A 22081-nucleotide genomic window follows, 5' to 3' on the forward strand; every position below is an offset into this window, starting at 1 on the left:
ATAAACAAACAATAACCAAAACCTATTCATAGTTGTTACAAGAGTCATTTGTATAATGTCTGTTTGAAGGTGTTTAAAAGATCTTTGCATCATTGATTGTTATCTATATACCACCTCTCCCGTTTTACCTGAATTGTTTTGTTGACAGGTAGGATGTCTTCTAGACATCCTCAGAATCACCCTTAAAATTGTCTCACCAATGATGATTCAATATTATTTTGAGTTTATCTTTGTTATTATAAGTAATATCATGAAGTGTTTTTGCGAAACTCAATTTTAAATTATTTGCTGCTGGCAATTGGTCACCCTGAGAGTGCCAAATATTATCTTTATGGAATGAACATCCTAACTTTTCTTATTTTTCTTTTTTGTGAATCAGGATCTGAGAGTTAAGAATAGCTGCTTTGAATTTCTCCAAGGTCTCTTCTCCATGTGGTTAGAAGTAATTATCTTAGTTAATTCTGCTTGCTTAGCATAGTGGTCAGTTAATGCATTACTATGGGATTCTGGATCTCTTTGAAATACTTTAATTTTTCTTATATTTATTTCCTTAGGTAATAGCAAAAAGTGTATAATTTCCTCAATTTGTCACCTCTTTTTGCTTATTATAAGAATTTTTTATTTCCCTTGGTTTCCAAAGCAGTCCCAATTTTGCAATTGGTTGGTACCACCAAAACATATCGACTATCCATTTTAATATTTCCTTTTACATTTTCCAGTTGGCAGGCCGAGGTAAAGGCAATTATTTTAGTCATCTGAGATGATTTAATTTCTGAGAGTGGTTTATGTTTTAAGAGGGAATTTAAGTCTGTGGTAATATTTCTTAAAACGAACAAATAAAACTAGATCAGGGCTATCCAAGGAAATCTCTAATAAAATGATATAGTAAAAGTACTGAAAGCTAGTAGAACAATTTGGTGACAAAAAATAACTTCTACTAGTTTGGGCAAAGGATATCTTACACATTTTATAGGAAAAATTCAAATTCTAATTTTCTTCCTTTTGTATATTATTTAACAAATTTTAGTAAAGCGTTTATTACAAAACCTGTATTTAAATGCAGATAGACATGTACAGATATAACTATATAAATAAGGTAAATATTAAATATTTGCATTATTTTTATAAGGTAAATATTAAATATATAAATAAGGTAAAGTTTTAACTATAGTTTTAAAATATAATTATTTATTGATATATTGATATATCATATGAAACTTATCATTTGAAATATAATAACTTTAGAAAATATAAGCCAAACTTACAAAGTTACAAGATGCATATTTTCTCTAATATGTAGAAGCTAGAGAGAAAAAAGAGGAAACAAGGGGAAAAAAATCAGTGAGGGGTGATCTTATGAAAATAGAAGGGAGACTCATAGTGTAGAGGAAGGAGACTGGGGGACGGAAAAAAAGAGAAAGGGGAAGTACTGCAGAAGAAATTGATCAGATTATACAGTTATATTGTGTGCATGCATGAATATTTAACAAAAAAATCACACTGTGTTGTATAATTTTAATGTACCAATAAGTTTCAAAAGAAAAAGAAAATAATCAAGAGAATCACATCAATTACCAGTTCATATACCTGTAGTTCTCAGGTATCATACCAATTATAATCAATTGTCTTACTATCTTTAATTAAAGTAACAAATTTGTTTTTTCTATAGACACAAAAGAAAGCCTGAGAACAGAAAGTTAAAAACAATTTAGCTATTCTTTCCAGCTGTACTTATCTCATATTTACTTTAAAAATTGAGAAGGCAAAACCAGAAATACATGTGGTATTATCTAATGTATTTGTGTATTTTGTTAATCTTCTGGCATTTGAAGAAATAAAGATAAAAATAAATAAAAATTATGTTTGTTAATCAAAGGGGAGTGTGTGTGTGTGTGTGTGTGTTTGTGTGTGTGTGGTGTATATACTGTGCAGACATTTAAAGTTTACTTATTAATTAACATAGGTTTACATTATTAAAGTTTATTGAGAATCTACAAATTAAAATTTAGTTCAAACATTGAATCTTTATGAATCAAAGCATTATGAGAATTTTATAAATTAAATCCATAAAGACACCCATTACATTTATTCTATTTAATTATATACGATTTTATAAATATAATTTTTAATTTTGAAGATGTTATGGAAATAGAACTTATTTAACTTATAAAACTAAATGCAGGCTATTTAAGAAGTTTGAATCATGAGAAATTTGGCCTTGGTCTTGAGCATAACAAAATGTTTTGGTAACATTTTTTTGGTAAACTAATTACTGACAGAAGTATGTGAAAACTTTTATCTTGGAATTAAAGTCTTGTATTATTATTTCATAGCTCCAGTTATAAAGGCTATTATATAAAAATGATTTTTACTTTCCACAGAAAGCCTAATTCATAACCATTCTTTCTTCAAGAATTTTGGCTATTTATCTGAACTAAATATTCCTAGAACATGAACAAAACAACTGAGTGATTTTTAAATTGATTAATATTTAAAATCTTATAAGAGTGGCAAGGAAAGAAAATAGGGCAGACAAATGAGAGGAAGCCAGCTTTAGACAAATACCTAATTCTTTCTGTAAGGAGAGAAGAAAAATTAGATGCAGAAAAATAGATTTTGACATATATGCATAAAAGAGTGTATCATACAAATTTTGACGTATTTTTGCTTTTGGACAATTTTATAAGCTTTACAATTAAAAATACTGCACTTATCAAACCTCAAAATATGGAAACAAAGGAGGGAATATTTTCTGTGGTAGCAAAATAATCTTTTAGATAATATTTTTTTTCCAACTTTGTTTTTCTTCCTGATATCTAAATTCTCTTTCAATATTTGTTCAAAAGTTGGGGCTCATGTAATAGGCTAACTTGCCTGTTGAATTTTTGTTTACATACCATATCTGCAATTTCAAGCTTTCATCAATGAAAAGCTGGAAAGGACATTGGGTATGTTAGTATCAGAAGCTAATCTTACGTAAGGTCTAAAACTGCTGATTAAGGAAACTGTGTCTCATATTTCTCGTTAGTTTTAGCTACAGAATATTTTAGGAAAGCTTTTTAAGTAAAAGTTACATTTAGAAGCCTCCTCATATCTATCTCGAAAGCAGACCATTGGACATGGACAGAATTTTGTTTTCTTTTTTGTTTTAAGGCACCTTTCAAAGAAAAATCTTGCCATATTGAAGTTCCCTCAGTGTGGCCACGAAAATCCCAAATTTTTATTGATGAAATTGAGTCAGTTTGAAAAGTATGTACAAGAGGTAGCATTATAATTGAAAAACATAAATGAAATGCTGTTTGGCCTAAAGAAGGTACAGTTTTAAATCAGTTTCCATGAGAGCTGCTCCATATCCATAAGAATGGGGCTTATATAACCTGTCTCCAGAGCTTGGTCAAATACCAGTAGTCACTGATCAGGGGCTGGACAAAACCTCCAGATCCTGGGAGGTTTGAAAGTAAAATACCAGAAGTTCTCAAGGACACAAAAACAAGACTGAAGAAAGTCCTTATAAGGGTTTAAATTGGTGACCTGGGGCAAAGTTTGTCCAAAGGACACTGGTCTGAGAAGAAACTTTCTGAATATGCCAGCCTTAAGACTACCTCAGGGAAAGACTTATTGAGCCAAAGTCCATTCACTCCCTATAGATTTTTACTTTTATATAAAAAACATTAAAGACATTAAACAAGCATACAGACAGAAAAGGCATTAGGCAAGCAGGTACTGGATGGCTGAAAAAAGTCACCAAATGGTACAAATTTTATCAGATGAGTCAAATCCCAAAGTAGGACCTATTCCTAAGAAAATAAAATAAACAGTGCCGTAAGTTTTCAGTGAACTAGAAAGAGACCAATTGAGCAGTATATTAGTCAGCTTTTTGTCACCATAATGAAATGCCTAGACATTTATAAGAAAGAGGTTTATTTAGCTCACAGCTTTGGAGATCCAAATTTCAAGATCAGGGGGGCCCATTAATTTGGCCCCTTGTGAGGTTGGTGAATGGCATCACATTATGACTGTAGCATGTGTAGAATCAAGAGAACATATCACTGAACACAAAGTCTGAGAGACCAGGAGTCACCATGCTTGCTCCTTTTATAACCTTTCTCTTGAGAACTAGTTCACACCCCCAAAGTGACCTCCACTGGACCCTACCTTTTAAAGTTTCTAGCACCTCCCAATACTACCACTCTGGGGTAGAACTAAACCTTTAGCACATGGATCCTTGAGGGACACTCAAATCATAGCAAGCATGACTTTATTGTTCACTCAAGAATGTATGATACCTCAAGCGTATAAACAAAGGAATTCAGATGTGCATATTGTTATTTGCTAAGGATCCCAATCCAAGGTAGTGAAAGTCAACTGGGTCTTACTGAAACCTCCAGTTCTATAAATTTTCTTCAAATGAAGACAACTAGGGACACTTTGTAGTTAAACAAGTTGAAATTATTACTCATTACAGTGAGAAATAACATATACCAGAAGGAACCAAAAAAGTGCCTCAGTAATAGGATGTTACAAAGAAGGGATTTTTTTGTTGTTATTTTGAGGAGGGTCAAAGAAAGTGGGAGTTTACTTTCCATTGAATTTTGTCAGTAAGCAGGGACAAGTTTATGATTGGGTATATTATGAAAGGTATAGTCAACTCGATTTTGTCTGGACTTAGATGAAATTATGAACGGACCTTGTTTTGTTTCATTTTGTCATGGTCTCAAAGTAACCTTGTCTGAGGTTGTTTTGTTTTCTTTAAAGTTGTTTATGTTCAATAAGAGAACAAAGTGCACTGGATGTGAGTGAAGTTTAACTGTGAATATCAGATCAGGGTCAGTCTTTTTTCTTAATCATTGCCAAGTATTATTCAATGTGCTGGCATGCAGTGATAAACAAAAGGAAGTTATCAACCTCACACAGCCCAAATACCAGTGGCGGAGATTGAGGAAAAAGCTGGATAGGGAGAAGAAAGAACCATGAGGATGGGCTTATTATGTTACATAGAGTGGTCAGTGAAGGTGACATTTGAGTGGAGATGTGAAGAGAGTGAATTAGTGAGAAATGGATATTGAAGGAAATTCCAGGCAGAAGGAAACTGGAATGATCGAGGAAAAGACTTTGAGAAAGATGGACTTGGCCAGGAAGACCAAACAGTGTGATTGGAACAGAGACATGGGGATAGGTAGCAGAAGGTGAAGTCAGAAGGTTTCTGTAGACATTATAATGACTAGCAGTTTCTCATTGGAAGCCATTAGTGTTTCTGAGCAGAGGAGTGTTATGACTTATGTATTAAAATAAATGGAAAACACTTGGTTTTATTTATAGTCCGAGGGAAAGTAATAAGTAGGAAGAAAGGCTAGCAGGTACAAGGGAAGATAAAGGAAAAGGGAGAGTGGGGAGGGGAGGGAAAGACAAAAGGGCAAAAGGAGGAGGAAACAGGAGAGGAAAAGGAGGAGTAAGAGGAGAAAATTTTCAGATGGGGCATTTTCATAGATGCTCTTTAGTTGAGGAAGTTCCTTTGTATTTAGTTTGTTGTGTGTTTTTAATCATGAAAAAGTGATGGCTTTTATCAATTGCTTTCCTTTCAACTATTAAGAGAATCATGAGTTTTTTCAAAAAATTATTCTATTGTTGCCGTATTTGGTTTCATAAGAAATGCTAAAACTTTTGTTTTTCTTTTCTTTTGATTTCTTTGCTTTTGGTATCAAAGTAATACTGGTGTCATAAAATAACTTGTGAAATGTGCTCTTCTCATTTATATTTGGGAAACATGGGGAAATCTGATGTATAAATTTCTTTTCAAACATTTGGTAAAATTGAGCAGTGAAGCTGTGTGAACCTGGGTTAATTCTTATGAGTAGATTTGTTTCCTTTTATTATTCTAACCACTTTACTTCTTATAGATCTATTCAGATTTCCTATTTCTTCTTGAGTAAGTGTTGCTACTTTGTACCTTCCTAGGACTTTGTCCATTTCGCTTAAGATATGTAATTTATTGACATATAATTGTAATAGTATTCCTTTATGATCATTTTCATTTCTATAAGGCCAATATCTATCTTTTATTTCTGATTTCCATAATTTCATCTTCTTTCTTTCTTTCTTGGTCAGGTTAACAAAACATTTGTAAATTTTTTTGATGTTATGGATGAATTAGCTTTTGATTTAATTTATTTTCCCTATTTTTGGATGTTCTATTTGTTAATTTATTCTATAATCTTCAGTACTGGTATGTTTGCTTGAGAGAGTTCTAATTTTCACTTCTTTATCCATCAACTTTTTTTTTTTTTAATTTGGCTATTGAGTTGAAATTATCCTTCTTTCTTGATATAGGCATACACAGAAACCCTCAAACTCTACTTCAGTTGCATCTATACTTTAAGTATGTTGTGAATTCAGTCTTTGTTCAGTTGAAAATATTTTCTAATATTGTTCTAAATTTCTTTTTTTTTCAGCTTGTTAGTCATTTAGGTGGGTGTTTAAAAAACATTTTAAGCATTTGTGAGTTTCCCTTATTTTTTCTGTTATTAATTCAGAATTTTATCCTGCTGTGGTTGGAGTACATACTTTGTATTATATCTATATTTTACATTTATTGAGATGTATTTATGGCCTAACACATGGTATATCATGGGGAATGTTCTATATATACTTGAGAAGAATGTTGGGTGGAGTGTTTTTTAGATGTCTGCTAGGTCTAGTTGATTTATAGTGTTGTATTTCCTTGTTGAGCTTCTGACTAATGGTGCTATCCATTATTGAAAGTGAGGTATTGAAATCTCCAGGCTAGTACTTTGAATTTTCTTTTTATTTGCTTCATTTCTGTCAGTTTTTGTTTTATGTATTTAAAACATTTGTTCTTTCCTTCCTTCCCTCTTTTTTTCCTCCTTCTTTCTCCCTTACTTTCATTACAGGTTATTGAATCCAGGGCCTTACACAGCCCAGAAAATTGTTTTATAGTCATATCTTTTGTAACAGGATGACCAATCATCAGCTAAACTCATCAAATTCATTCTTAAATTTAGGTGTTACAATTTTTCAGTTTTAAAATTTTCTTGTGATCCTCTTTTATATATTTCAAGTGATAAATTCTTAGTCTATTTAGTTTACTATTTCCTCTCTTAAACATATTAATTGTAATCAAGTTCTCATCAGCTAACTAATATTTGAACCTTTTTGTGTTTTTATTTTTATTTTTATTTTTTTTACTGGGGATTGAACCCAGGGGTATTTAACCCCTGAGCCACATCCCCATCCCTTTTTTAATATTTTACTTAGAGACAGGCCCTTGCTGACTTACTTAGGGCCTCACTAAATTGCTGAGGCTGACTTTGAATTTGTTATCCTCAAGTCTCAGCCTCTGGAGCCTCTGGAATTGTGGTGTGTTTTTAATATCTGTTTTCTTCCCTTGACTTTTGTTGTGTGGTCCTATCTTTTGACTGAACATGATTTGATGAATGTCAGATATGGTGAATAGAAAACTGTAGAACGTTGAGTTGAGGTTATATTCCTCTATAGAGGACTCAACCCTCACATTACTGGGTAGACGACATGAGAAGCTAATGACTTTAATCCAATCAAGGAATTGCACTTGTTTTCTCTTCCAGACTTCAAGGGCTCTCATTTCAATACCTAATGAATTTTATATGGATATTTCCTTCCTTCCTTCCTTCCTTCCTTCCTTCCTTCCTTCCTTCCTTCCTTCCTTCCTTCCTTCCTTCCTTCCTTCCTTCCTTCCTTCCTTTTTACCAGGGATTGAACTCAGGCTCACCTTACCACTGAACCACATCTCCAGCCCTTTTTGTATTTTACTTAGAGACAAGGTCTCACTGAGTTGCTGAAGCTGGTTTTGGACTCACCATCCTCCTGCCTCAGCCTCTGGAGCCACTGGGGTTACAGTCATGTGACACCGGACCTGACTATGACTACTTTCTTGGTGGGTCCTGAAATGTAACCCTTAACTTATAAAACTACCATAAAATAGTGCTCTAGCTGGATGCTGTGGTGCAAGCCTGTGATCCTAGAGACATGGGAGGCTGAGGCAGGAGGATCCCAGGTTCAGAGCCAGCCTCAGCAATTTAGCTATGCCTCAAGCAACTTGACAAGACCCTGTCTCAAAATAAAAAATTAGAAGGGCTGGGTATGTGGCTCAGTGGTTAAGTGCCCCTGGATTCAATCCCTGGTACCAAGAAAACAAAAAACAAAAAACAAACAAAAAAAACCTGCTCTACTGTTTCTTAGTGTCTTTCCACATAGGAACTTTGCCTTCTATTCCATGAATCACTAGTGTCTATCCATGATATGAGGAGATATGGGCCATGTGCTTCTGGTCTTTGAGAGCCACATCAAAGGCTTTGCTGGTTTCTTTGTCCCTTGGCAGCAGTGTTCCACTAGTGAAAATTATGAATTCCCACTTTCCTGTTATTCCCAGAATAGACAAATACTCCTAAGGTAAAGATGGATAAAGATTTCTACTCAATTCTCCAAGGGACTTTCTCTCTGTACTGTTGGTCCCTCTAGCTTTTGTTACTTTGACACTTCTCTGTTCCCTCCATATAGTTGATTTTCTTTTATTCAGATTTTCTAGTCACTCTATATAGAAGCACTAGATGTTATGATTTGCTGTATGTTACTATGAATGTGATCCAGCATCTATTCTATCCTTCTTTGGTCTATATAAGTTTATTTCCTGCTAGCTTTGCTTCCTCTCTCATAAGTGCCTTATACTTGGTGCTATGACCTTTATGTTTCTTCCAGTATTTCTACATCATGATCTTTAATGCAGTGTCCCTGCTGCTAACTGCTTTCTTCTTTTGGGATTTCCCAATTCAAATTCTAAGATCATCTTTTGATTCCAGATTACATTCTTTTTTCTCATTCAGTGCTCTTTATTTCATACTTTAGATAATTCACTTAGTTCCATTTTCCTATTTATAGAATGGAATATAGATGATCTCAAGATTGTATTAATTGTTGCTGAGTGTTAAGATGCTTTGTAAACTGTAATGTGAGGGACAAGCCAGATACCTTATTTCACTTACGGGACCCACTATGTGGGGGACAGGAGAAGCAGCTGTGGATGGGGCACAGTTTACATTTTTAATGCCTTATTTGTGGAGTGTTGTCTCTTAACTACGTGCTCACTATAGTCCAATCAGTTGTAGCTAAAGTGAGGAGAAAGTACAACCTGTAGTTCAAAGTATGGGTGCCTAAGATACCCCTATAGGGCTTTAGGCAAGGCATTTTCCCTTATAAAAGGCAGCATGTGAAAGAGACATCATAATTAATTGATATATCCATGACAGGGCCTTAATCTAATAGTTCATCCTAGGTTCCAGTTAATATCCAAAGGAAAGCAAATGCAGGAGCTTTAGAAATCTCCTGATATTAAAGCTAAAAGCATCTACTTTGTCAAGAAGAGGATCTGGTGCAGAGATATTGACAGGTGTATATAGGCTGCACTGAAGGTGCTAGAACAGCCAGTGATTGAGATGCCTTCTGTTGCACTGAATTTTCATATAACTACTGTGTCAAATACTGAAACCCAGTCAACATGGTGGAGATGGAGTGTAGGCGAGTTTGACTCATTCGTTCATCCCTCAAATATATATCTTAATCACATATAGTGTTCCAGGTACTGTTAAAATGCTGGGAAATAGTGGTGAATAAAGTAGACCAAAATGCCTATCTTTATGGAGTTTACATTATAGTAGAAGGATAAGAGCAGTAACAATTATTGAGTACTTACTATGTACTTGATATCATTCTAAGTATTTACACCTTTTAATTCATTTAATCTTCACATGGGGTAGCTACTATTATCACATTATAATCATCTTCACTGTTTTCTTTTTTAAATTTATTTTTATTGTAAACAAATGGGATACATGTTGCTTCTCTGTTTGTACATGGAGTAAAGACCATTTGTGTAGTCATACATTTACATAGGGTAATGTTGTTTGATTCGTTCTGTTATTTTTTCATGCTAAATGAGATAAGCCATTCTCAAGAAACCAAAGGACGAATGATCTCCCTGATAAGCGGATGATGACACATAATGGGGGGTGGGAGGGGGGCAAGAATGGAGGAAGGAGGGACTGTATAGAGGGAAAAGAGGGGTGGGAGGGGTGGGGGGAAGGGAAAAAATCTTCCCTGTTTTAGAATTAGAAAAACTATTAAGCAGTAGGGTGGGGATTCAAACCCAGGCATGTGAGCCACAGATGCTCTGCCTTAACCACAAAGATTGACTTATTGACATGTATTCATTCATCAGTCACCAATTGCCAAATTTTCTCTAAACCCCATTTTATTTGGTCCTCACAACAACTCCATGAGTAATGTACAACAATTCCAATATTATAAACCCACACCTAGAGAGGTAAAGATTCTAGCCCAAGGTCACACATCTAGTAAGTGACAGAGTTTACATTTAAGTTGAACTCCTAGTAGTCGAAATCCCATCTTTCCCTTTCCACTAAATGGTGCTGCCTTTTACAGCTGAGAAGAGAGATGTTGTCTGAGAAAAGTTTGAATTAGAGGGGTGGGGGGTGGAGGGGGAAGGAAAAAATAACAGAATGAATCAAATACCATTACCCTATGTAAATGTATGATTACACAAATGGTATGCCTCTACTCCATGTACAAACAGAGAAACAACATGTATCCCATTTGTTTACAATAAAATAAATTTAAAAAATTTCTTTCTGGATTAAAATATAACAGGGGAAAATTCAGGAATTATCTGAGTTATCAGCAGGAGAGGTGTGAAAGGGTCTTGTGCTTAGTACTTCAACAAGAATAAGAGTAGAATGTGTTGTGAAGTGGTTTTGCCTCATGAATATGCACAGATATGCCTAATCTGTGGTTTCTGACCACAGAGGAGAGTATTTTTTCATCTGTTGCTCTGTAGACCAAATGTAGGCCCACATGTAGGCAGGGAAGACACAAAGTATTCTGAACATATTGACTTCCTTCAGCTCTTATCTCCTTTCTCAGTTTCAATTCCTTTTCCTTGACACAGGTCCTAAGATGTTGGCTTGCTTTTCTCTATTTCAAACTGCTCCTTCTACTCTATTTTTCAAGAAACAGGTCTCTAAAGAGCTTTCTTGGCTGCTTTCCCAGAGAAAAACCTATTGTGCTTGTAGGGTTTTAACTGTTATTCATTGTAAGCATGTGTGTGGGTTTGGGAAACAAAATGAGATAACACCATAGGGTGAGGAAAGAAGGAACATTGTATGGAAGTCACAAAGAAACTACACAAAGAGGGCCAAAGAGCTATGCAAAGAACTTAAGGAGTCTAATTATCCTGTTTAAATGCAGGGCCTTATTTTACTCTCCCTGACTCCTTTTTTAATACTTCTGGTGGCTTCTTCACATTCCTTAATTTCTCCTTGTATTTTCAAGGACAAGTTCATCAATACCCCCATCACCCCATCTTCCAGACTTTAGGTTCATGTCAATCTCCACCTCCCTGAAACAAAAGAGGAAGAAATGAGGGGAAAATGATATTTTGGATAACATACATTTGAATCTTATTTTAGGGGAAAATCAATTTCAGATAGGTGAAGTCATTATTTTTGATTCCTACACCTAGTAAGTGATGTAGTCAGGATTTTAATGCAGGACTCTTACTCTAAAGTCTACTGTTTTCCATGTGCTAGTGGCCTCTCACATGCAAAAGTTCCACCTACAAATACATCCAATGCAGAACAATGATTGTCAGATAGAGGTAGAAATAGTCACCCTGCAGCATTTCATCACATGATGTATGAGAAGGAATCAAACTTGGCGATCTTACTGGGTGAGTGAGGTGACAACTCTGGGTTTTAGATGTAACTAAGGGTTTTGTCTTAAGAACTCAGCATTCACAAACCTTATTGGTGAGGGAAGTGGAGAAGTAGAATAGGCCATAATATACACTAAAACTCAAACAGCTAGAATAAATGATTTTGAAATTTTTACTATAAAGAAATGATGGAGGAGATATTTAACTTAATTTAAATATTATATGGTATATACATGTGTTGAAATGTTGTTACTCCTTTAATATGCACAGTTTTTATGTTTTATGTAAAAAGTTAAAAATAAATTTTACTTTTTTTCCTGATACTTATTTTTAAATTTATTTTATTTGGTGCATTATAGTTAAAAGTAGAATTCATTGTGATATATTTATATATGCATATTACACAGTTTGCTCAGTTTCATTCCCCTGTTCCTTCATATATGACAGAGAATATCAACCCTTGACTTTCTGAGTCTGACTTACTTCACTCAGGATTATCTTCTGCATTTTAGTTACTTAAAAAACTAAAAGAAAAAATACCAAAGAAATCAGCCTCGGGGAGCAGATGAAGAATCACAATAATCGGCTGAGTGTTTTGGTGCATGCATGGTTTGGGAGGCTGAGGCAAGAAGATTGTGAGTTCAAAGCCAGCCTTGGCAAAATGAGACACTAACCAACTCAGTGAGACCCTGTCTCTAATAAAATACAAAACAAGGGCTGGGGATGTGACTCAGTGGTTGAGTGCCCCTGAGTTCAATCCCTGGTACACCTCCCCCCCCAAAATCACAATAAACTGGATCCAGTTGTAGATATTAAATATGGTGGTAGTGTTATGGTTTAGATATGAGGTGTCTCCCAAGAGCTCATGTGTGAGACAATGCAGGAAAGCTTAGATGTGAAATGATTAGATTATGAGAGCCTTAAACTATAGGCAGGTAGGATGTGGCTGGAGGAGGTGGGTCATTCTGGCGTGCTTTTGGAGTACATATTTTTTCCGTGAAGAATGGAGCAGTCTCTTTATCTGTTTTCTGGTGCCATGTTTCCAACTGCTTTTCTCTGCATTCTTCTGCCATGGTATTCTCTCTCACCCTTGAGTCCTCTGTGGACTAAGAACTCTGAAACCGTGAGTCCCTAAATTAATTTTTCCTCCTCTAATTTTTCTTGTAAGGTCATTTGGTCACAGCAGTGTAAAAGTTGACTAAAACAGGCACTATCAAGCCAATGGTTAGCATGAGGAGAAGGAAGGGTCATCAATATGAACTCAGTTTTGTTTTTCTATTGAATTCACATTTTACAGAAATGTATAGTGAGGCTCAGAGAGGTTAAGTCATTTGCTCACAGGCATACAGCTAGTTAGTGGCAGTCAGTATTTGAATTCAGCTGTGTTTATCTGTAAGGTATAAAGACACTGCTGTGTTAAGCCAGGGAATGTGAAATGGGTATGACTGAGCAGTCTAGTCAATTTATATAGACTGTTTATTGCTTTTTTTTTTTTTTTTTTTTTGGTACCAGTGATTGTACTCAGTGGTATTTAACCATTGAGCCACATCCTCAGCCCCTTTTTATATTTTATTAAAAGACAGGGTCTCACTGAGTTGCTTAGGGCCTCACTAAGTTGCTTCAGCTGGCTTTGAACTGACACTCTTCCTGCCTCAGCCTCCTGAGTCACTGGGATTACAGGTGCATGCCACTGTGCTTGGCTGTTTATTGCTTTTTAAGTGACCAAGCCCCAGTCATATTTTATCTGAAGTTAAACCATTACAACCCAATATATATGAAAAGTGAAAGGAAGCTTGACTGGCAGGAAGTGTGATTTCTTAGGTTATGGAAATTGATTACCAATAGCAAAGAGGGCCAGAGCAGGTGTTGGAGTTACAGAACATAGAACCAATTCAGAAGCTGTGGAAAGGAAGTAGTTCTAGGTACTGATTGATTCCTTAGAACCAAATTAAGCTGACCATTTATTTTATGACTTTGTAGGGGTATATGATGGGGGTAGGATAGCCCAACTTAAAGGGCCTAGGGCAGAAAAATTAAAAACAACTCTACTCTCATACCACAATTATCTCACCTCTCTGGAGGATCAGGATAGAATACCCCCAAATTTACCTACTGAGAAGGCTTCATATTTTTCTTGATGTTGTTGAGTTGAGGTTCCCATGACTACTCTGACACATAAAACTGGAGATTGGTGCTGGCAACAGATGCTCATAGAAGTACAGAAGTCCTTCCACAATGAGATTTGGTGTCCCATATTATGTTTATGGGGCTGGGCTTGGTGATATGGAATAGAAAACCAAGCCCTGGTGGGACAGGAAAGAGGAAATGATGGAAAATGGGCTGGGTCTATTTGGACACTTGGATATTTGGATCTGTTATGGTACAAGCTTCAGGACATTTGTTGAATTTACACAACCATAAATAGTAATGTGCTTTGCTTGAAGGAAGGAAATCTAGTTATAAGAGAATGGTCAACTACCCTAGGCAAATTCTGCAGTGGAAAATTATAGGTAAATAAAATAAATAAGGTAATGTGATGGTCCAACAGGGTGGATCTAAGTTTGCATAGTTCAGGATGTAGAAGAGTATGCTGGAAAGAAGGAACTATTGGGGGAAACCTGAGCTTGTAATTAACTTGGTGCATTTGAGAAGCACCAAAGAGAGGGAGCAGTAAGAGGGGCCAGACTATTGAAGATCTTGTAGGCCATATTTTTGGAATCAAACAAGGAATCATTGGAGGCAGTAAGCATCAGATATATAGTTTGATCTGCTTTGTGTTGTAAAAAGTCTACACTGATGATTGTGTGTAGAATGAACTTTAGGGGAGGCAGAGTGAAACAGGAGACCAGTTAATAGGGTATTGCAGAAGTGTAGGTGACAAATGTTGTGGTGGTTCAGTCAAAGGTGGTAACTGTGAATGTGGTGTGAAGTGCACAGATTCAGTAGGTTTCAGTGGTCTAGTTGATAGAAATTACTGAAGAATATGGGAAGTAAAAGAAAGAAAGGAATCAAGGAAGATTCCAAGACAATCAGTATAGGAAACTGGGTGATATCATCAATTATCTCATATTTTCCACTGAGTTTAGAGTTCTCTCTGATGATAGTGGATGCATTTTCATCATATTTAAGAAGGGAAGTGATCTAGTCAGATTTGTGTTACATAATGAATACTACATTTAATCAAAGAGTTGTTTGGAGAGGAGAGTAATGAAAACAGGAGAACAGGAGCTGCTGTCTGGCATTTGCAATACCAATTGGAATACTCCAGAAGAGAAATTATAAAAGGTTAAATTAAGGCAGTGGCCGTGAAAAGGGGAAAGGAGAGGCCTATTCGAGATCTTAGCAAGTGGGAAAGGGAAGACTTATCTATTAATGAAATAATATGATGGGCAAGGCAGAAATAGGTTTGTGTCTCAATTTCACAACTTGCTAGTTGTATGCATCAGTATGTTGAATAAATGATAAAGGAATAAATGTAACTTTAACAAATCTCTTCTCTGAGTTTTAGTTTTTCTTAACATAAATTAAGGGTGTGATGCCTCAAAATAGTGTTGTAATAATATAGTCAATCCATGAAAGTTTTGTATTGTAACCTTTGCTGCCCATTCATGAGCCTTACACATATCAGGCCATCATAAATGTATAATCGATGTGAGGTAATATATTTATATAGACAACTTATGAAGGGCTTAGTATCTATGGGGCATGTGCCTTAAGGGCAAGGCATATACTTGAAACAGGTCATAGACTTGAAACAATGCCCACAGATTGGCTCAAAATATTTCTCTCACCAATCTTTCATGACATTGCATGACTGGGCTACCTAGACTGGAATATTAAGCTATAAAATTTATCCTCTAGATAAGACAAACACAGATGTACCCATTTTTCTGAGATGGTAATATTTCCTATTGAAAACATGTTAGAATCGGATTTACCCTCAAAAATATCTTCAGATAAGTAACAAGAATATTTTAGGTATTAGACCCTTTATTCCAATGTGGTTTTACAGAGGATCTCTATACATCAGATAAAAGCAGAACTTCTCTGGTTAAAGTGAAGTGTGATTCCCCCCCATAGCTCTATAGATCATAGTTACAAAACTTAGAGCTGGGCAAGTGGTGCATACCTGTAATCCCAGTGATTCAGGAGGCTGAGGCAGGAGGATCACACATTCGAGGCCAGCCTTGGTAGCTTAGTGTGACCCTTCTCAAAAATTCAAAAGGGCTGGGGATGTAGCTCAGTGGTAGAACACCCTTGGGTTCAATCCCTAGTACTGAAAAATTACCTTAGGGCTTTTAGAGATTTTTTTTTCCCAAATATTCCTTCCCTATCTATCACTAAAGAAAGGTAAAATCCAGAGAGGTTATCTGATGTCATAGATCTGGAAAGTGATACAGTAAATTCTGTTCATTTGATCTATCAACTGAACACTCCTCTTTATCTGTAAAGCTTAGTTTGGCTCTCATTTTAGCCAGCTGCCTCCTTGAGCCCAGAAAGCAGGGATCTGCCACTGTAAACATTTATTTTTAGGGAAAGGGAAGGATGTACTGAATAGGAAGGAAGAGATAAGATCTGTTCTAATCCTTGAGGATACTCTCAGAAGGCAGACTTTGATTCATGATAGAATTGTGTTAATATGCCCCTATTGTGATTAGAATTAATAGAAGAGAGATACACGGACAGAGAGAGTGGAATAGAGGAGAGGACCAATGAGATAAGGGAGGGGAGGGAAAAGGAAAAAAATAAAGAAGAGAATAGAATCAGGATACAAGATCCTAAAATCCTATCCTCAGTCAATCTGTGTGGTTCTGGAGAGATATATATGCAGAAGAAGCAATATGAGAAAACAAAGACTTGAGGAACAAATATTAGAGTTGAACTATAGTCCTGGTGAGTTAGGGCAAGACCTCACAAAGCCAAGGGGACTCTAGTTTTCCATAGATCTGGTAGGTCTAAGTGACCTCCTTTCTCATAGTTCCTCTGCTATTTTCTACTTTGTTTTCTGGTAGGGTAGGCAGAAGAATTGGTTCCCAAAGTAGATAAGTATATGTTTCCTTAAAGAGGAAGCCATACAACTGAAAGAACCAGGCTTTAAGTGCACTTCAAGCAATGTTTCACAATTGTTGATCTGAAATCTCCTTAAAATGATGGCAGCTTTTCTAACTTGCCTGCATTTTTGTATCCATGGGAGGCAATGGAAAGTTCCTAGTTTAATAGGGCATCAAGAGCGTGGATAACAAAATACTAGTTGACTGCCATGCCTACCACATTAGGAGAGAAAATCATTTTTGCATTGGGGTAAAGGGGTACAACAACATGAGTTATTTGGAACTCATGTCAAAAAGAATTAAAAATATTATAAGGGTTGGGGTTTCCCAGAAATGAAATCCCCGGAAGAAAAGTGTGTGGGAACTGTAGCTAAAGACTGTGATTATTATTCAACCTGGTATGATTCCCTAGCTGGAATGGTCCATATTAAGGAATATAAGCTCCTAAAAATGAGGTGATTCAAAGGCCTAGAAGCATATGAACATGTGATATGGTTTATTGTGTTTCTCCAAAACCATGTGTCAGAAACTTAATGCAGTAGTGTTTGGAAGTGGGGCCTAATGAGAGGTGATTAGACTCTAAGGGTTTCACGCTTGTGAATGGATTAATGCCATTATCACCATAGTGAGTTCAGAAAGGTGAGGTCAGGCCTATTGTTTTTCTTTCTTTGACACCCTTTCCCTCCATCATTCCCTTTCCCTCTCTCTCTTTTTGCTCTTCTGCCATGGGTTGATTCAGCAGGAGTGTTCTTTCCAGATCCTGGCCCCTTGATGTTAGACTTCCCAGCCTCTAGAATCATGAGTCAATGAGTTTTTAATCTTTGTAAATTACCCAGTCCATGGTTTTATATTATTTACTTTAAAAACATAACAAGACATGTTTCAAGGATATTTCAGCATTGTACAGGGGAGAGTAGGTACTTACTGGCTAACCCTGACAGGTAGACAAGAGTAGTTAGTGTGTGATATTTGCCAATTTTTTTGTTCAAAAGAATCATCTGGGAGGACTTTTAAAGAATCCACCCCTGAATATTCTCATAAAAGAAGTCTATTTTCAGGCTTAGGAATCTACATTACAATAAGTATCTTGGGTGAGACACTACTGTAGAGGAAAAAAAAAGTTTGAGGCTGGAAGATAAGAGATATACATGGATCCTAGTGCTGTCTCCATTAGAAACTAGTTATACATGTCTAAATGAATAACTTCCATGAGTTCCAAATTCTTCACTTATACAATTGAGATAACTCTATATGCCTTTTTTACCTCACAGAGTTGTCAGGAGAATAGCATGAGATCATATAAGAAAAAAACCTCTTCACTGGAATTACATTTCATGTTGATGCTGTGATGACAAAAATGATAGTGGAGAAAGATAATGTAGTAGACCTGTTGTATAATTTGTGTAGGTTCATTCAATGAAGGGAGGTTGCCAGTAGTGAGAACCCAGTTTGCAGACATGGGCATATCAAGACTGTTTGGCTAGGGTGAGGCAAGCAGTGGAAAGTAGCCCCGGAGGATGGACATAATTAGACAGAACAGGAGTCAGTCAGAGCAGAGTCTCAGATTCAACAACTGGATTGAATACTACCAAACCAAGGCAAGAGGAAATACTAAACCCACGCCACAACCTGCTGCTGAAGTAAAATTCTCTACTTCATTTTCAGGATTGGCATTCATGACTTTAGCTAGAAATGGCTAAGTATAGCAGAAGGTAACAGCTATTAGGATTTGATCAAGAATTTTCTTGAAAGCACTCTCTCTCTTTGCTGTGACTATGCTCACTCAGTCTTATGATCTTGATTTACCATCCCAAGTGTGTTTCCCTACTGATAGGAGAATAAGCTGCCAAGAATTCTCAGCTTGCTTAGGAGTGATAACTGAAAATTAATATGTATACTCTGGTTTATAAATTTGACTCTGGTTGCTTGTAAGTATAAATCAATTCCTCAGAGCAATCTTCCCTCAGGGAAGCTGGTACAATGGTATTTATGAATCTAAACAAATCTTAAAGGCAAACTCTCAGGATATAATGTATTATCCAAAGGTAAAATAACTTAGGTGCAGTTCATCCATGGCTTGACATTCAGTGGTAGACACTGCCCCAGAATCATCAGAAAAGACACCTGTGAAATTCTTCCAAGATAGAAATATCTTGAAAATTCACTGTGAAATTCATTTTAGTAGCAATAGTGTAAAAAACTCTTTGTGAGCATTGTTTGAAAATCGTTGTGTAATAGGGAAAAGAATTGATTTTGAGTGCAAACTACCATGTAATAATTATATGAGCTTGTGTATATCCTTCATTAAAAATATTCACTTTTAATTCACATAGTATTTCTTCCTATATGGAGAAATAAATTCCTAACAAATCAACTTTACTGAAGTAACCACAACAAGCTATGGAAAAAATAGAATAAAACAGACACCTAAGGCTTCTGGGGAATAAACAGAAGAAGTCACATTTGGTAGAAGAATCTAAACTTGAAAAAAGTGACCAACATAGAGTAAGTTTCCAATTTTATTGCTTTACTCTGGGAGAAGTCACAGTTGTGGCACAGCATGGGATTGAGAAAATTCTGATTGAAAGCCTGCTCTCTTTTTTGGCCAAAAAGACTAGAGGAGGGATCTCAGAGTAACTAGGGACAGAGTCTCCGCTAGAGACAGAGGGGGAACTCCAACAGGAGAAATCTGGATAAGGGGAACATCACATTCCTTATAAGAACTCTGCCAAGTTACTGGCTAAAACATGTGGAGCAGTTTGAAAGCAGTCTGAACTGGGATCTGAGTTACATCTGACTGCAGGCAGGACAGAGTTTAACAATTAAAGTCTAACCAATTTAATTGATGGCCAAAAGAAAATAATCAACACCTTTAGGACAATTATAAGAGAATTCAGAGTCTACAACACAATATTTACCATGTTCAATACACAAATCAATATTATTCTATATATAAAGAACCAAAAAACTGTGAGCCTGTTTTAGTCAGCTTTTTATCCCTGTGATTAAAAATACCTGAGAAAAGCAACTTAGAAGGAAAGTTTATTTGGGGCTTACAGTTTGGCTGACTCCATTACTCTGGACCTGAGGTGAGACAAAACATTGTGGTTGAAGGGCATGGTGAAGAAAAGCTACTCAGCTTGTGGCAGCCAGGAAGCAGAGAGTGAGGGAAAGGAACCAGGAATTAGATAATCCCCAAAGGCACACACCCAGTGACTTACTTCCTCTAGCCATGCCCCACCTGCTTACATTTACTTCCCAGCAATCCATTCACATTATTAATCATCTCACTTGTGAACATCCCTGCATTGCCTAACATATGAGCTTCTCAAGGAACATTAAAGACCCACAGCATAAGAGCTATTCTCAAGACTAAAAGATGACAAGTCCAAATGACTCAGATGTTGGAATTATCAGAAAAGGACTTTTAAACTCTTAAACCAATGCTTTGTGAGTTAAAGGAAAATATGGTCACAACGAATGAATAGTCAATATTATCAGAGAAATAGAAAATGTAAAAGAGAAGTAAATGATAAATTAAATGGAAATATACAATTTCTGAAATAAAAATCATTAGGAGATTCTGAGATCTGAATGTGTTCCCAAGACTTCATATGTTGGAAACTTAATTCTCAATGCAAGCACTGGGAGCTGTGGCATAATGGGAGGTGTTTAGATAATAAAGGACTCCAACTTCAAGAATTGATTGATATCACTATGCAAATGTCTTGCTCATGCAGGTTTTCCCCTTTCTGCCTTTTGCCATGTGAGGACACAGAAAGTTCTCACTAGATGCCAGTGCCATGATCTTGGATTTTTCTAGATCCTACAACTCTGGAAAATATATTTCTATATGAATTACTCAGACTCAGGTGTGCTATTATAGTAACCCAAAATGACTAAGAAAGAGATTGCTGTCAGAGGAGCGAAGTATCAATATAATGTGTCTGAAAATGTGGAAGCAGCTTTTAAACTGAATATGCTGGGGGATAGATCAGTTTTTATGTGAATGCTTGAAAAAGCCTGTATGACTACGAATGGGGCATTTAGGGTGATTCTGGTGAGGGCTCAGGAAAGAAGAACTGTAGGGAAAGCCTATATATTCTTAGAGATTACTTATGTGGTCTTGATGATGTCTCAAAAGGAAATGAGGAGCAAAATATTTGAAAATGGAGAAACAGTCATCCTCGGTGTGATTGCAGATGCTCTGAAGTAAAAAAAAATGGTTGAATCTTTTCTATATCTTAGGATTATAAAGTTCTAGGTGGGAAGAACTTCAAAATGATGAACTGGGGTATTTGGCGAAAGAAATCTCTAAGTAGAAAAGTGTTTATGTTGTTTTTTAGTTTTCTTTTTATTCAAAAATTGAATTGGAATTTTATTGCTGTGTAGTTTTCTAACCAATTATACTAAAATGCAAAAAGAGAGACTTATTTTAAAGATGGAATTTCTAATCAAAAGGGTGCCAGAACATAAAGATTTGGAAAATTCTTAGTCTGGTCATGTAAAGAATAAAAGAAAAGTATTTTACGAGAGAAAGCTAAGGGTGTAGCCTAGAAACCTTTTGATAAAATTAATATGGATATGGCCTGGTGTAGTAGCTCAGTGGTGGAGTGCTTACCTAGAACACGTGAGGTACTGGGTTTGATCCTTAGCACCACATAAACTAAATAAATAAAATAAAGGCATGTTGTCCATCTACAACTACAAAAAATTTTAAAAAGTGATAATATAGATAGGGAACCAGGTGCTATTCATCAAGAAAATGGTTGAATGACCCTGAAGGCATTTTAGAGATCTTCCAGTGCTAGACTCCTGAAGGCAGGACTGGTTATAAAGAGCCTGTGGGACCTTGGGGCTCACTGCCAAGGGATATCTTAGACTTCTGCTCCCCTATTCTAGAACAGCATTCTTTGCTACTCAGGTATGGCTCAGTGGACCCAGATATGGCTCAGGCTACTGCTTCACAGGGTCAAAGAGCAAACCGTGGAAGCATCACTGTGACATTACTTCTGCAGGTAAATAGAATGCACGAGGTATGGAGGCATGGCTGCTTCAAGCCATATTAAAAGGATGCTTCAGAGAGCCTCAGCACCCAGGAAGAGATCTGATGCTGGGGCAGAGCCAACAGATAAAGCCCTTACCACAGAGATGTCTAGTGGAGTGGTTGGATAGGAGCCACCAGAGTCTCCATGAGGACAATGCCTAGAAGAACATAGGAGCAGGACCACCCTGAGAGTACCTTAATAGG

Source organism: Sciurus vulgaris (genome assembly GCF_902686455.1).
Source record: "Sciurus vulgaris genome assembly, chromosome: X".
Classification (NCBI taxonomy): Eukaryota; Metazoa; Chordata; class Mammalia; order Rodentia; family Sciuridae; genus Sciurus; species Sciurus vulgaris.